The following is a 13,339-nucleotide window of genomic DNA, read 5'->3' as shown; positions in this document are numbered from 1 at the left end:
CATCCTGCTCACCTCCGAGACGTGTTGCAGCTGGTCCGTGTTGGGGTCGCTGCCAGCAGGCTCCTCAGCGTTCTATCCAGAGTCTCAGCTAGGCATGAGGCAGAGCCTGAGCGAAGAGAGAGCCTTGGGTCAGGGGCATGGGTGCTAAGGGGAGCCCCAATGAGACCCCAAACACACAGCCCAGACTCTCCTGTTCAGATCCCTCCGCGGGCAGCTGGCCAGAGTTCATGGCAGGATGACAGCTGGCCCCTCCTCAGGCCTTGATCTTAGCGGTTCTCTGCCAAGGGCCTGGCACACAGCAGGGTGGCAGAGCCAAGCAGCTGTGGATGGGAGCTGGGCTTGTGGCCAGGCTCCAGGCTCCAAAGCACAGAACGTGGAAGGAAGAAAGGGGCTCCCATGGAGGGTAAAGGAATCTCTGATGGAGGAAGGGCCTTTCTCTGCCCCTCTGTTGACGCTCCGGCCTGTTCCCAAATCTCCTCACCTCATCCCCTATCTCAGCAGCTCCAATAGCAGAGGGCGTGGGGCCCAGAGGCTGCTCCTGCTCCTCGGAGGGTCCTTGTCCATGCCCATGGTGAACACGCCACGCATGGTGCCCCACAGGAGGTGAGATTCCAGTTCTAGATCCATGGCTGGTTGCAGGTTGCTGGCAGGAGAGAGGAGCGGGTATTAGACTTTCCAGTGAGGGGCTGGGACTAGCTGCCATCCCCTCCAGGCTTAGAGCAAGACATCAGGAGCCGCCAGCTCCCGAGGGCATTACAGTCCAGACTCCTGCTCTAACCATAGATGACAGATACCCACCCCTGAGACAGGCAGGTCTGGCCTTAGGGAAAATGGCGCCCTGGGCCAACTTGCATTTTGGCCCTGTAGGGCAGCACACACATCAACAAGCTTTTAGTGACAGGCTGTGATAAAGTGGGACTGTTCTTGATGTTCTCTCTGAATACTGTGTGGGTGCCTCAGTTTCCCCTATGCAGTGCTTATGTATCTAGGTGGGCGGATAAGGGTGTGTGATTGTTCCAGAGCCCTACATGGCCAGTGTGAGGCTGTCTGGACAGAGAATGGCCAACACCCTGTCTCCTGGCAACTGATGGCCTGGGCCCCTCCCCTGCAAAGGTGCAACTGAAGGTATTGGAGACCAAAGAGATCAGGTGACCTCCTGGGCTGGGAAAGAGCAAAGGCCAGAGAGGAGGGGTTGGAGAGTTTCAGTTTGGAGCTGGCTGGGAAAATGGAGGGGAGACCAGACAGACCTCCTGGCCTCCCCAAGATGGACCTGACTGAGGGGGTCCTGTTGTCTGTACCTGCAAGACCTGTCTTGGACTGCATTCCTGTCGTCCAGATAAACCTTCTGTTGTACTGGCTGGCTGAGAGTCATGGTGAATCGCAGGAAGCCAGGGGTGCAGGGCCTTGTCTCCCCCAACTCCGTGACCCAGGCTGTGACCCCAAGGGGCACATGCAATTCACAGCCTGGGCTGCACTGCGGGCGACACCGGCCAGGCCCAGGGCGGGAAAACAAGGGGCATGCCGGACTCCTAGGCTAGACCCAGCACCACGTCTCACTCCATGAGCTGTCTGCGGCCGCCCGGCTTCCACGTCTGGCCCCACCCACCGCCCAGCTGGTCAGGGGCGCCAGTCCCCGGTTCGCCTTCACTCTCCCCCGCAGCCTCTGTCCCTGCCCTGTAGCAAGCTGTGTCTGAGACCTATCCCTCCTCTCACTGCCTGAGACAGAGATGGGAATTTCCTGCAATCTCCTCACCAAACTTAGTGAATTAAGGGTAAACCCCCACGGAGCTTTCCTTGGTCTCCGTGTGCTCGGGGCTGGGCTCGCTGGGGAACAGGGGCCAAGGGAAGACGCAGAGGCTGCTGGGTAACCAAGAGGGAGAGACGCTGTTTTGAGCAATGGGGGCCCTGTTGTCTTGGGGAGATAGCAGGGTGCCTGGATGGCCACCACCCACCAGCTCAGGGGAGGAGCAGTGTCTGAGAGACAGGGGGCGGTTGGGGGGTTCGAGTCCATTGACAAGAGGAGTTAGCCTGACCAACAGATGTGCGATACCCGCCCCCGGGAGAGGGGAGAAGCCATCTTGGAGGAGTCTTGAGCCAGCCACAGAAAGGGCAGGACTGGCTGTGGGTGAGCTGGTGAGTCCAAGGCCTGCACGCAGGGTCCCCCTGAGAACTGTCCTCTGGGGTCTGGCAGCAACACTCTCAGCCTGGGCCTTTCCCTTTCCAAGGTGACACCCAGTGAGTAGAGTTTTGCTGGGAAAACTCCCCCCCCCGCCCCAAATGAATTAGCCCTTCAGCTCCTAGATAAATCAGTCTGCAAGTGGCAGGTTCTGCTCCGGCTGCTAGCTCAGGGCTCCCTGCCAGCTGTGAGGGTAGCTGAGCGCTAGGGTAGATCAGGAGTTAAGTAGAGTTATTATAATCTGCACCTTCAGCCCTGCATCCCTTTGTGGGGACGGGAAATCCTGGCTTGTAATACACAGGAGGTCAGACTAGATGATCACAATGGCTCCCTCTGGCCTTGGAATCTATGAATCTAGGGAAGCCAAAGTCACAGGCAGGAATGCAGGTTACCTGGTGTCAGGGAAGGCATGAGCAGGGCTGGGTGCGAGGGATGAGCAGGGCTGGGGCAGACCTGGAACAAGGTAGGAGCGGGACAGAAACAAGGTAGGAGCAGAAGTGAACAGTGCTGAAGTCAAATGTTGCCTGTTTTAAGTAAAGGTCTGCTAATCCCTTCAGCCAATCAGGTATGGCAATAAGGTGGCTCAAGTGGGGCCCAACTGGGGTCATTAGATTGCCTTTGGGTTAAGCTAACAGGTAAACAGACTAGCTGGGGGTCCTTATGTGATGGTTCTTGAAGTACCATGACTGCAAGTCACCATAAGAATGGCCATACTTGGTCAGATCAACAGTCCATCTAGCCCACTATCCTGTCTTCCAGCAGTGACCAGTGCCAGAAATGAACAGAAGAGGGCAATTTCAAGTGATCTGTCCCCTGTTGTCTGGTGCCAGCCTCTTGCAGCTGGAGGTTTAGGGACATCCAGAGCAAGGGGTTGCTAGTAGCCATTGATGGACTTATCTTCCATGACCTTATCTAATTCTTTTCTAACCCTAAAAAGAAAAAGGAGTACTTGTGGCACCTTAGAGACTAACCAATTTATTTGAGCATGAGCTTTCATGAGCTACAGCTCACTTCATCGGATGCATGCAGTGCGGAGATTTTATATACACAGAGAACATGAAACAATGGGTGTATGAAACATACAGATGGTAACACCCACTGTTTCACGTTCTCTGTGTATATAAATCTCCCCACTGTATTTTCCACTGAATGCATCCGATGAAGTGAGCTGTAGCTCACCAAAGCTTATGCTCAAATAAATTTGTTAATCTCTAAGGTGCCACAAGTTGTCCTTTTTTTTTTTATACAGATACAGACTAACACGGCTGTGTCAAGGTTCCTTCCCCACTCTGAACTCTAGGGTACAGATGTGGGGACCTGCATGAAAACCTCCTAAGCTTACTTTTACCAGCTTAGGTTAAAACTTCGCCAAGGTACAAACTATTTTACTTTTTGCTCTTGGACTTTATCGCTGCCACCACCAAACGTCTAACAGGTATATAACTGGGAAAGAGCCCATTTGGAAATGTCTTTTCCCCAAAAAATCCTCCCAAACCTTACACCCCCTTTCCTGGGGAAGTCTTGATAAAAATCCTCACCAATCTGCATAGGTGAACACTGACCCAAACCCTTGAATCTTAAGAACGATGAAAAAGCATTCAGATTCTTAAAAGAATTTTAATAGAAGACAAAGTAAAAAGAATCACCTCTGTAAAATCAGGATGGTAAATACCTTACAGGGTAATCAGATTCAAAACACAGAGAATCCCGTGAGGCAAAACCTTAAGTTACAAAAAGACACAAAAACAGGAATCTACATTCCATTCAGCACAGCTCATTTTCTCAGCCATTTAAAGGAATCAGAATCTAACGCATATCTAGCTAGATTACTTACTAAGTTCTAAGACTCCATTCCTGTTCTGTCCCGGGTAAAAGCATCAGACAGACAGAGAGAGCCTTTGTTTCTCCCCCCCTCCAGCTTTTAAAAGTATCTTGTCTCCTCATTGGTCATTTTGGTCAGGTGCCAGCAAGGTTATCCTAGCTTCTTAACCCTTTACAGGTGAAAGGGTTTTTCCTCTGGCCAGGAGGGATTTTAAAGGTGTTTACCCTTCCCTTTATATTTATGACAGGCTGCTACTCTGAAACTTTTCTAACTCTGTTATACAACATCCTTCACAACATACCTTGGCAACATGTTCCACAGATTAACCGTGCATTGTGTGAAGTACTTCCTTTTGTTTGTTTCATATCTGCTGCCTATTAATTTCATTGGGTGACCCCCCCTAGTTCTTCTGTTACGTGAAGGGGTAAATAACATTTCCCTTTCTCCACACCATTCATGATTTTGCAGACCTCTATCACATCCTCCCTGTAATTGTCTGATTTCTAAGATGAAGAGTCCCAGTATTGTTAATTTCTCCTCCTATGGAAGCTTTTCCATCCCCCTAATCATTTCCCTTGCCCTTTTTTTGCACTTTTTTGAATGTTAACATATCTGTTATGAAATGAGGCGACCAGAACTGCATGCAATATTCAAGGTGCAGGTGTATTGTGGATTTATGTGGCAGCATCGTGATAGGTTCTGTTGTATTATCTATCCCTTTCCTTCTGCTTCCTTCTTAGCTTTTTTTTTTTTTTTTGACTGCCACTGCACATTAAGTGGATGTTTTTCAGAAAACTAGCCATGACGACTCCAAGTTCTTTTTCTTGAGTGTAAACAGCTAATTTAGACCCCGTTGTTTTGTAAGTATAGTTGGGATTATTATTTCCAGTGTGCATTACTTTGAATTAAATTTCATGGGCCATTTTGTTGCCCAGGCACCTAGTTTAGTGAGATCCTTTTGTACCCCCTGCCTCCAGTGAGAGGGAGACCTGCTTGTGCTTCTCAGGGTGTTAGCTCCATGACACCTCCAGCCCGTTAGTCACACAAGCCCTCTCCTCAGGGCAATGCCAACCCTTACTTTGCCTGGCAGGATAACAATAAGAACATAAGAATGGCCATACTGGGTCAGACCAAAGGTCCATATAGCCCAGTATCCTCTCTTCTGACTTTGGCTAATGCCAGGTGCCCCAGAGGGAATGAACACAACAGGTCATCATCAAGTGATCCATCCCGTGTTGCCCATTCCCAGCTTCTGGCAAACAGTGGCTAGGGACACCGTTCCTGCCCATCCTGGCTAACAGCCATTGATGGACCTATCTTCCATTAATTTATCTAGTTCTTTTTTGAACCCTGTTACAGTCTTGGCCTTCACAACATCCTCTGGCAAGGAGTTCCACAGGTTGACTGTGTGTTGTATTGTATATTTCCTTTTGTTTTAAACCTGCTGCATATTAATTTCATTTTGTGACCCCTAGTTCTTGTGTTATGAGGAGTAAATAACACTTCCTTATTTACTTTCTCCACACCAGTCATGATTTTATAGACCTCTATCATATCCCGCCTTAGTCATCGCTTTCCAAGCTGAAAAGTCCCAGTCTTATTAATCTCTCCTCATATGGCAGACGCTCCCTACCCCTAATCATTTTGTTGCCCCTTTTCTGAAGCTTTGCCAATTCCAGTTCAACAATAGGTGCACCCCAGCCCCCAAGCCTCTTTAGAGCATTCCCCTACAGTGTCCAGCCCTTTCTCCCCTGAACACTCGCAGAAATGCCAGGTTTGTTGTCCCCAAGAGAACAGTGCACACACCAGCTTGTCTGATTCATCTCAGCATCAGCTACTTGAGCGACACCACAGTGCTGAGCTAGATCTGGTGTAAACAAGGGTAAGTTTGTCAAAGATTCGTGATTCAAGAGATCATGAGTAAAGAGACTGGAAACAAAAAACTCATCAGGCTCACCTTCTGCCTAAGGAAGTTTGTGTTACCCAAATGTCGTTTGGGGCATTTCAATCAAGCCTGGTCGGCACCCCATTTTCAGGAACATAAATGGGCTGTGCATTAACTTCCTAGGTGCAGGATAAAGGGGTGTATTTTTCCTTCTACTTATATCCGGAAAGTTCAGAGACAGTGAAACCTTTGGTTGTTTGTTCTTTCCTGAGTCTTGCTTCTTCCCTATTGATTGCCTGTCCCCCTGTTGACTTTGTGTGTAAATGGGGCTTTCATGGTGTTGGCTTACAATGCTTAATTTATATGTCAATCAGGTGATGGGTGAATAAACATAGTTTGTCTAACAGAAAATCTGTCTGTCAACTCTGCCTTCATCCAGAATGCAGAGCATATTTCCAGTACCTAAAACAATACCCTACATAGTACCTGTGACCATCTGGATCCCCCTGTTCACCATTTTTACAAAGCTATATTGGATTTTGTACAAAGTATGCCTTGGATCACTTATAATTTGAAAACTCATAATGTACTGAATCGGATCATTATTTTCATCCTGGCAAAGTATGTGTGGCAAGATCGTATGTAAAGTTATAAGATTCTACAATATAGCATTACTGAGACATATGCTAATTTTAGAAAAGGAGGCACAAACTGGTTCCTCAAAGACAAAAGGCAAACTGAGTACTCAGCCAGATGACTTGGCTCTGGAGGTGGGGGGAGGGGTTGAAAGGGGATTGGCCAGCCCTAAGTCTTTTCGGTACCCTGTACCTGCTAAAAATCTCTTGCCGGTACTGTGTACTGGAGAGTACCGCCCTACTTGCACTACTGTACAGTAGGATGATTTCCTTGTTTATTATCTGCTTAACTTCTTGATAGAATCAGTTATGGGTGGTTGTTATTTCCGACACTGTACTTTGCGTTGGAAAAATTATTCAGCCTACTGTGTTTTTTGGAAAATAATGCACATTTTCCACCAGATTTTTCAGCTTCTTGGATTTCCAATTGGAAATACTTCCACAACAAAATGTTTTGTCTGCCATCTAATGTCATATGGATCCCTCATCTATACATACAACTTTGTACCTTATGAATTTTCAAAGTTTTACTGTTAGTCCATGCTGTGAGCAATAGGTTATCCCAAGTCTTAGTTATCGATTGTCCCTGTGTTAGTTGATCTCTGTGTTCGAAGACAATCTTAGCTGATGGGCATGCAATCAAATTGAGTCCTTGATCCTGTTTCACTTGTTCTCAAGCCCAAATCAATATTATCACATTATGCATTTCAATATGCAAATCCAAATAGAGTGTCAATATCACAATACCACCCACTACTCTGGGTCCTAACCCAGGGACCCTATACACAGCAGCCATGTACTGCTGCCTCATTTGCTGCTGCTATTCTTTGGGCCTTTTCCCACCTAGCTTTTTTCCTTTCACCTATTACCTTAGGGTTACAGTACTCTGGTCCTCTTGATCCCAGGGCCAGTAAATGAGCGAGTCGAGCTCCTTTGGAGAGAGCAGAGCCTTCCCCATCCATGCCTCTGGTCTGAGCCCAGAATTGACCTGCTCAGGCCCTGCAGCTCCTTTTATCTGAGCCTGCTGGATTCTGATTGGCTGCTTCCACAAGGCCTCTCTAGGAAGGTCTGGAGGACCTACATCCGCTGCTCCTTCCCTGGGGTGGGGTGTGATAGGATTGCAGGGCCTCCAGCAGGGGGCCTCAAAGGGTTAGGTGCACCCTGTCACACTTGAATTTTCCCAATCGACAACTCATTCACCCTGCATCCATAGTTGTATAAGACTTGCAGCTGTGTATTAATTTTAATTTTCTCAATTCCATTTATCTTTTGGTCATCACCTCAAGGGTGGTTGGCCAGTTGAGGCAACAGAAGTTATTTAAAAAGCCATTAAAATTATGGGAATTAAAAGCTTCCCAGTTTGCCTTGGGCATTTACCACCCTTTAATTTGATTGATCCTTTCCACTATCCTCAAAACTATGAGTAATAAGGGAAGTGGAACTTTGTTAAACTGTCAACAATATTATCAATATTTTTGAAATATAGAACCAATAAAGTGGTTTTTCTTCTTGTCTTGATGTTATTTTTGATAAGAGCCCCCAGCACCAAATATCTGTTCTCCCAGAGCCTTAGTGATGGCAGAAATATTAACCTTAAAGGGAAAATCTTTTACCCATTTTGGATCCACAATCACTTAACTTACGTTTAAGAGATAGTGGTCCTATAAAATCAGTTTGGAGGGTATAATTGTTTTTCATAGGGAATATCCTCTACTGAACGTTTTAACTGCCAAACTGTTTTACAAACATTTTAGTTTCCTTTATAGGGCCTTTTACATCAAAGGCTGAGATGGTTTTTACTTCCCTTAATTGAAGACAATGGATGGGGGTACAGGGTGACTCATAAATGTGTGATAGCCTGTTTACATCATGCCTCTTCGTGCTCCTCTTTTAGCTAACAAATTAGCTTTATTGTTTGGACCTACAAAGCGGCCGCTTGAAGTGAGCTTTTACCTTGAAAACATAAAGTGGTTTGCTCAGGCAAGAGGCTAAAATAATAAAACAAATGAGTGTTTTTGCATACTCTTTGCATACTTGAGGAGTGAACCGTTTGAACAGGTGAACCCTCAAAATATCAAACCAAAATCCAAAAAGAATACAATGCAAATATTAATTGAGAATGCACCAGAAAATGCCATTATGCAAGCCTCTCCTGACACCCATATAAACAGAAATTTGATCTGAGAGAAATCTCTCAAAATTAGGTTTCGAGTGTGTACCCTTTCGCCCCCTTGTTGGGGGGATAACCCTGATAACGACCTCACTACTGTGTAACTTAGCTGGAACCTGATTTTATTTGCATTAATTTGATGATGTTTAACAATTTATAAACACAGATAACCAATCAATATACAGTTACATAACACAGCTATTAATGCTACATAAATATTGCCATAGTTCGCTTTTAATGAACTTATACATTTTAACCTGATTGTTCCAAACAACTTGCCACATTGCTTGATAAACCCCGAATTAAGATTAACCAAAAACATTGCACCAATACATAACTTAATTATAAACAAATATACCTGTATTTATGACTAACATTTGCAAAAGAGAACTATCATTCGTGTATTGTAATAGTACACCAATAGTGGTTATAGCCTAATTATAATATTGAAATAGTGTGGGACCACAAAAAATGTTTTATTAATTAGCTTTTTTATACCTTTGTGCAAAAAATGGTTTTGTTGCAACAACAAAAATAAAATAACCCCCATAAATTGAAAACCCACAACAGTCACATGACCTAAAACATAACTAAGGGACAAATAAAGACAAAACAATTTCAATATAATTGTGTTGAAACATAAAACAAAACATCAGAGAACAAAGAGTTAAATACATAAAACAGACCTCTAAACATTGCTGTTTAGGGCAGGTCCAGGAAACCTAAGAGTTAAAATTATTAATTGCTTAATACTTAGTTACCACCAAGATTGATCAATAAGGCAGACGGGCATTGGACATTTGTTCATTTTTAAACAGGATGATACGTAAAAACCAAATGAACAAACAAAAAACAAACCCTGTTTGAATTAACAACTGCATTTTAGTTAGAGTAACTTATTTTAACAAGCAAAATTAAGATGTAAACAGTTTAGTTGGGTGCCGAACGTGTCTATCCTGAATATTTACATCCTAAAAAAGAAGAAAACAAAACAAATGATTAAAAAAATTAACAAATGCTTTATTTTACCAAGGGAATTATAAACACTTTATAAGGAAGACGTGTAAACACTTTTATTAAGAATTAATACTAATAACCATGATCGTTATTTGTGAATAGCAGAGGCTGCTACATTTATTTTGTTAGAGGTTTTAATACTTCCTTAGAAGAACGATTCCCGTGTAAAACAGAAAGATTGCTGATTTCCTTTACCATGCCCATGGTGGGTGTGTCCGGAACTGTAATGGACTCGATACCTTTCTTTGGGATGATAACAGGCAATAACTGATTGGTTCAATTGAAGAATACGTTCTTTTCGGTCAACAACCCAATTTTTTTTTAACAACAAAAATAATGCAAACTTGCAGCAATACAAGAATACATGTACTTAATATTTCAATTTTACCCCAGGCTTTTACCTTTGTTTTCTTCACTCTTTCCCCGTCATACTTCACAGGTTAGAGGGGTAGTGAGCCGGATCATATCGGGGTTGGAAGGGACCTCAGGAGCTCATCTAGTCCAACCCCCTGCTCAAAGCAGGACCAATCCCGAACTAAATCATCCCAGCCAGGGCTTTGTCAAGCCTGACCTTAAAAACCTCTCAGGAAGGCGATTCCACCACCTCCCTAGGGAACCCATTCCAGTGCTTCACCACCCTCCTAGTGAAATAGTGACAGGTTTCAGAGTAACAGCCGTGTTAGTCTGTATTCGCAAAAAGAAAAGGAGTACTTGTGGCACCTTAGAGTTATAAATTGGTTAGTCTCTAAGGTGCCACAAGTACTCCTTTTCTTTCTAGTGAAATAGTGTTTCCTAATATCCAATCTAAAGCTCCCCCACTGCAACTTGAGACCATTACTCCTCGTTCTATCATCTGGTACCACTGAGAACAGTCTAGATCAGGGGTGGGCAAACTTTTTGGCCTGAGGGCCACATCGGGGTGCAAAACTGGATGGAGGGCCAGGTAGGGAAGGTTGTGCCTCCCCAAACAGCCTGGCCCCTGCCCCCTATCCACCCCCTCCCACTTCCCACCCCCTGACTGCCCCCCTCAGAACCTCCAACCCATCCAACCCCTCCTCCCACCCCCCGCTCCTTGTCCCCCTAACTACCTCCTGGGACTCCACCCCCTATTTAATCCCCCCCGTCCCCTAACTGCCCCCCCCGAACCTCTGCCCTATTCAACTGCCCCCTGTTCCCCGTCCGCCCCCAACCTCCACCACCTCCAACTGCCCTCTGCTCCCTGTCCCCTGACTGCCCCCTGGGACCCTCTGCCCCTTATCCAACCCCTGGCCCCAGCTCCCTTATCATGCCACTCAGAGCAGCATGTCTGGCTGCCGTGCTGCCCAGCCAGAGCCAGACACGCTGCCGCACTGCCCTGCATGAGTGGGCAGCCCCGCCGCCTAGAGTGCTGCCCGCATGGCAGTGCGGCTGCGGGGAAGGGGAAACAGGAGGGGGGGGGCCAGGGGCTAGCCTCCCGGGCCAGGAGCTCAGGGGCCAGGCAGGACTGTCCCACAGGCCGGATGTGGCCCGAGGGCCGTAGTTTGCCCACCTCTGGTCTAGATCCATCCTCTTTGGAGCCCCCATTCACGTAGTTGAAAGCACATATCAAATCCCCCCTCATTCTTCTCTTCTGCAGACTAAACAATCCCAGTTCCCTCAGCCTCTCCTCATAACTCATGTGCTCCAGCCCTCTAATCATTTTTGTTGCCCTCTGCTGGACTCTTTCCAATTTTTCCTTCTTGTAGTGTGGGGCTCAAAACTGGACACAGTACTCCAGATGAGGCCTCACCAATGCTGAATAGAAGGGAATGATCATGTTCCTCGATCTGCTGGCAATGCCCCTACTTATACAGCCCAAAATGCTGTTAGCCTTCTTGTCATCAAGGGCACACTGTTGACTCATATCCAGCTTCTTGTCCACTGTAACCCCTAGGTCCTTTTCTGCAGAACTGCTGCCTAGCCACTTGGTCCCTATTCTGTAGCAGTGCATGGGATTCTTCCACCCTAAGTGCAGGACTCTGCACTTGTCTGTGTTGAACCTCATCAGATTTCTTTTGGCCCAATCCTCTAATTTGTCTAGGTCCCTCTGTATCCTATCCCTACCCTCCAGTGTATCTACCTCTCCTCCTAGTTTAGTGTCATGTGCAAGAAGTAGGATCAGTTTTTCCCTACCTCTATTTACTAAGTCACCTTTTACATTTACATCAGACATAGCCTTCTTAAAAAAAACCCTAAACTATCTAACTTATACTATTTTAAATGACCATATTAGATGTGCCATATGACAAAGACAATTTAAAATAACAATTTTAACATGGGCTTCTGGGACGCTAATTTTAATTTTATTCAGCCACATTTAAGTTCAACCTGTTTGCTTAGTCTGCTCTCTTCTCGCAGATAAATTTCCCCAAAGTTACTTCCCCTTCTATGTACAGCAACATACTGACTGCTGTCTGAAGAGCTTTAGTAACTTTTACTATTCCATTAGTCCTGACCAAAAGATTACACAAAAACTACAATTTATAGGCATAGAGACAATTTATGCCTTAATATACTTGACTTTAACTTATTACCCTTCTAATTATTAAGGCAAACAGATTTTTAGTGGACTTTCTTAAAGGTCTATTTATTTCACACATACACTTTACATAAATCCTTCTACCTTTGTAACAGGTCGGTAAAATGACCCATGGCACCCGAGATGGGACCCTAATCTGTAGCCTTATTTATGGATCAGTGTACTGATCACTGATTAATCTCTTAGATAGCATTGGTTAAAGATTTGGTCTCCTGAGGGCTACAGCACTGGGAATATTATTAGTATTAAGAGACCCTAGAACACACAAGAAACAATTTTGCTTTATTAACAAATTCACTAAGCAGATAAACAATCCCACACTTACTCAATAGCAGATAGAAAGATAGTGCAAAGTGTTTAGCCCTATCACCAGCCTCACTCACATCTCCCATCTCTTGCTAGGGGACCCTGAAACATCAGTCATTATTCTCCTTATCATTGCTGTCGTTACAACCCATGGTTTGACATCCTGGCATTTCCTGTGCATTTCTTCCCTCCACACACAGGCTGGCCAACACCTTTTATTCTGAGTCACGCTTATACCCACTATGGCTCATGCATGTGCATAAGGGTTCCAACCCCTTTTTCCTTATCCATGCTTCCACACCACAGTAATTCTGGGTGCCCCATATCTCATTGGCTATTCCCTTAGATCCCCTTCTTCTCATTATGCATCTAGGTAAACAAGTCCCCATGGTAACCTGTAGTTACTGCAGAATTTTTCATGATGTTACAATCAGGTGTCTTGCGGTTTAGATGGGTGCATTGTGGTATATTGTCCTGAACATCATCCACTGGAACATTCTTTACAGTAATCTTGTGACTTTACTGGTACAGGATTATTTCTGGGTCGCCGACTTATGTCAACCCTCCTCAGGACTAGTGTGATGAAGCTGAAATCTTACAGGCCTCAGCCTGTAGGCCCTGCTTTACAGCCTTACTTGGCTTATATACTGAATACACTCATTCCTCCTAAATGCTTATCAACCTTATACGCCTATGAGCCTGTCCTACTTGAACCTATTCATCACCCCTTAGATGATTGTGTATAACTACAACCATAAGTCCTCTAGTAAA

Source organism: Eretmochelys imbricata, chromosome 11 (assembly GCF_965152235.1).
Source record: "Eretmochelys imbricata isolate rEreImb1 chromosome 11, rEreImb1.hap1, whole genome shotgun sequence".
Lineage (NCBI taxonomy): Eukaryota > Metazoa > Chordata > Testudines > Cheloniidae > Eretmochelys > Eretmochelys imbricata.
This window is presented reverse-complemented; position numbering follows the sequence as displayed.